The sequence below is a fragment of the Dermacentor andersoni genome, chromosome 4, assembly GCF_023375885.2.
Source record: "Dermacentor andersoni chromosome 4, qqDerAnde1_hic_scaffold, whole genome shotgun sequence".
Taxonomy (NCBI): Eukaryota; Metazoa; Arthropoda; class Arachnida; order Ixodida; family Ixodidae; genus Dermacentor; species Dermacentor andersoni.
In genome coordinates this window covers 123,523,779-123,528,264 of record NC_092817.1, presented here as the reverse complement: position 1 = coordinate 123,528,264, position 4,486 = coordinate 123,523,779, and the positions used below count along the sequence as shown (strand labels likewise).

At 47.0% G+C, this 4,486-nt stretch overlaps 1 non-coding gene across 1 annotated transcript; it reads left to right on the top strand.

Moving 5' to 3' along the window:
- The first annotated feature begins 208 nt into the window (after positions 1-208).
- TRNAM-CAU (transfer RNA methionine (anticodon CAU)) lies at positions 209-281 on the top strand. The gene has a single exon. It is a non-coding gene; the product is annotated as a tRNA-Met (tRNA).
- Positions 282-4,486: the final 4,205 nt, after the last annotated feature.

Genomic DNA, 4,486 nt, shown 5'->3' with positions numbered 1-4,486 from the left:
CACACACACACACACACACACACACACACACACACATATATATATATATATATATATATATATATATATATATATATATATATATATATATATATATATATATATATATGTGTGTGTGTGTGTGTGGTGGTGCTGCTGGCTAACACTCCCAAGGTTAGTTGTAGTAGTAAAATCATAAATACCCAAGAAAGTAGATAGGGGAAATGGCGCCGCGGTAGCTCAATTGGTTAGAGCATCGCACACATAATGCGAGGACGTGGGATCGTTCCCCACCTGCGGCAATTTGTTTTTTTAATCCACTTTCATTACCATTACCTTACAATTTCTTTTATTCAATCAGTAAGTAAAAGTAGTTTCCCCTATGTTGCCCTTGGCGTCTTTGTTGGTTTCTCATGATATGATACGATATATATATATATATATATATATATATATATATATATATATATATATATATATATATATATATATACAGAATGCTTTCGAAACAAACCCCATGCTCAGTGCTTTTAAGGAGCCTTACAATCGCACAATGCACCTGAGCCACGAAGTTCGATAAAGTTTTCGTGGCCTTCTTTTCAGAGAAGCCGCGCTAAATCACGAGCTGGAATCAGAAAAGAAATCTATTTATACCCAACGATTCTCACGGTGAGTGAGCGACAGCGGCGCCGGAGTTTTGCGAAGTGACTTTATCACGGAACTTTATGCTGAACACCAATGAGCCTCGCACGGCGCGAACTTTTCACCGTTATACTCCACGCCGCCTCTTCTTTGGGATTCCACGGGCTCCATTTTCTCTCGACTGCGACTGTATGCTTTCAGCCTTCGCGCCCGCCTAAATCGTGAGTGGATTTCTTTAAAGGCAACCGATCTCCCAGATGCACCCGGAAAGTAGGGCGGTCGAAGAAGCGGCGGATCGATGCAAACCGAGTTTTTTGCCGACGACGACGCGCAAACAATACACGATCATATGCGGGTTCTCAATAAGAGCAAGGCTGCGTGGGGAGCAGCGTCTTTTTCATGCGCGTTTCGTCCCCGAAAAAAAATGAAATAAATAAATATGGCGAATGGCGTTAGAGCGAATGTGAGCCGGGTGTAGAAGCGAATTGATTGTCCGCTGCTCTGAACACTCCCCCCCCCCCCACCCCCCCCACCCCGTTAAAAAAAAAATTCTCCTGGTTTTATAGTTGTTCTGTTTTCCAATGCTTCGTCACCACCCAGTAGCGTGAGACATTAATGATTTCCGCACGCTAAACACAGAGCGATATATAGTAGAAGCTTCAATTGTTTGCGGGCAGGCCATTAAGCGCCTTCGAAGAACGTAAAGCCCAATTACACTCGCTATAGTGCAAGAAAAAGCTTTTAGAGACGCCGAACCTCTTTTTCCCGTCACATAAATGTAAAACGCCTTTTTTCATTAACGAACGTTCCTTTGTAGTGGTCGCCTGGCCGCCAACACAGTTTATCTACCAGCGCAAGGGAAGTAAAGAAACAATATTCGAAAGCTGCAGGGGAAATAAGAAATATAAAAAGAAAGAGAATGTAGGAACAACACCAAGCAATTTTTGCCATCAGATAAAGGCAGAAGGTAAATGGCGAGGGGAGGGGTAGTGAAATGTTGCCAAAGCCACTACCCGAAAGGAAAAAGAAAAGCATAAACCGTATGCTTCCATCTCGACCGCTACAGCCATATATATATACTCTGCCTCACTACCTGCGTGACTTGCAGTGAAGGCTACAAGGCTCGCGTAGGATCAACCAGTTGCGCGAGCCGGCTGCGTGTTGCCACATTAGGAGAGGAGGACTTCTCTATTGTGCGGTACTGATACTTCCGCGAACTTTCTAGTTAGTCGGTGGTGTCGCGCGGTGAGCGATCAGGGGCCCATTCCTCGAATGTGTTTTTTTTTCTTTGTTTTGTAAGTGCTCTTTGACTATAACATGTCTAGCGTCAAGACGGGCTGGAATGTTATTTTACGGACAATTCTAACCTAAAAAAGCTTTGCGTAAAAAACGTAGAAATACGGGCCGAATGCCCGTATTCACAAAATACATCTTACCATCGAATCGCTCGTTAAAAAAAAATCAACCATGCCTGATGTCCGTATCCTTGCCCCACAGGCGGACAACGGAGGTGCCCTTATTCTGGGCCCGTAGTCACGAGAACCTCTTACGCTAGAATTGTTCGTAAGAGAAAATTCAAGCCAATCCTAAATCTAGACATATCATTAGCGAAAGCGTACGGCCAATGGCAAAGAACTCCACAGAGCTGGTGATACGGAGCCACGGTTCTGAGTCATAAAAAGCAGCACCAACTACCACGTCGGCTGCGAACGCTAGTTCTGACGCAAGAAAAAAAAAATGACAAAGAAATGGAGCCCAAAGAAAAGGCAGGAGGACCACGCCCTTTAAGTGAAACGATGAAAAACCACGCCAGGTGGAAAAAAGAAAAAAGAAAAAGAAAAAGAGAAAAAATGGAATACAAGCGGCAAGTAGGCAGTACACGTTGGTGTTCGCTTCGCCGCACTTTGTACTCGGCGCGTAAGGCACCGGGCGCACTATTGATAGACGCGGTCACGCCACGAGTCGATTTGGATGGCTCCGGCCATCCGCGCTATAGCGTTGATGCAGCTGCGCCTCGGGCATATGTGTGTGCTACAACGGCCGGTCCCTGACTGCACGGGATCTGCGGGAAGCCTGTTGCTGGCTCTGCACTTCGCCTCTCGCCAACAATGTTTCATTCGCCCTTTATTTTAATCTTTTTAATTTTTTTTCGTTTTGGGTACTTTATTTACGTTCAACGCCATTTCCCTCGTGAGTTAGGGCTGTAAGCCCATTTCCGGAGTTACACGCTGAGTGGCGCACGAAACGGGGGCTGCAGCATTACAACCGCCTAAGCGGCGGAAACGTCGCGTGCCTGCACTTACGGTATTCCGTGCTCAGTTCGATACGCGCGCGTAGAGTACTGAGTTCCAGAAAGAACTGGCAAATACCTGTGCGGAACTCTTGTGCAACTCCCTCGTTTCGCTTCATTTTTTGTTTTTGTTTATGTGTTCACTCATTTTGCTTATTTTTCTCAGCTCTATCTTGAAAGCGTGCTTTTGTCTGCTGCGACACAAGTTTATTTCTTTCTGTGCTCTCTATATTTGTGCGCGCATGCATGTGTTAAGCAGTGGCAGAATATTTGCTTGGCAATGCTATGCCAGAGAATGGATCCATTAGCGTTGTTTTTGGTGTTGCGTAACTCTCTGAGGAAACGTCGTTATTCGATAAAAAGACGTTAACAGACACTTTTAGCAGGCCGTTCCCCTCCCCTCCTCCCCTCTTCTTTTGTTTTCATTTCCCGGTGCGTTCCACTAAGGTGCCGCTCGAGCGCTCAACTGCACATGCGCAGAACGCCCATTCCTCAGAGCGGCACGGCCACTCCTCGCTCGCGGCTGTTTACTTCAGCGCTGCTGCGTTACGCCCACGTTACGCGTCCCTTGCAATAATAGGCAGTTTTGGTTGGGGGTTCGCAACCACCCACGTGCGCAGGGCGCGAGGTTGCGCGTGCGTAGCGTAGTGCGCGCGCACGATACGGCAATTGTTTGCCAAAGGCTAAAGCTGACGAGGGGATTGCTGACTTGCACGCGTAGGAATCAGTAGTGTTCTACTCAGCGCCGCCATATGCCACCTTCTGAAACTCTGTAGCCAATAACAGCCGCCACGAAGTCAAACCAGAAGCCGGAGTCATATCTTCGACAAGAGCGATATGGAGAAATGCGCCCTCGTGGACACGCGAGAACACGCGAGAACGTTCCGCAAAGGCCGCTGAGCCCGCAGCGGGCGCTACGCAGCTTTTTAAAAGCTGCGGGCGCACGCAAGACACCGTGCGTGCTCCTGCGGAGTGCGCATGCGCACTGACACCTCCGCGGGTTTCCTGCGTACGCAGAGCTGCTGCTGACGCCCAACTGTCTAATAATGCATGACATTCAGTTGCACCTCAACAGAATGTATACCAGCTTTGGCAGTCCAATGCGGAGCGGAGGCGTGTTTTTTTTAAAATAAATTTATATTTACCATCGCGCGACTCAATCTTGCAAGGATTATGCGGAATGCATTGTCACGGGATAAACGTAATGTTTAAGCTACTTACCTGAACGTGAATGAAAAAAAGAGTATAGTTTTGCTTGTCACAACTAGCTTTGTTTGTCACCGCTATATTGCGCCGCAAACCAAACAAAGGAGCCTCATCAGTGCGGCTATTTCTCAAACGCTGGGCGCATTCTCTCATCGGTAACGACGAAAGGCGATGCGGATATACGTAGCGGACCTTAAAGACAGCGTGTTAAGATTGTCTAATATGGCGTACGCGGCTGGTGGACTGGTGAACGTTCAGCGAAAAACGTACAGGGCTTTACTAAGATCCGCAGGTGCAGCCAAAGAATAGGCTGCCGCTCCTTTGTTTCGGAATACCCAATAACTGAGCTTGAAAACATAAATAATGCGT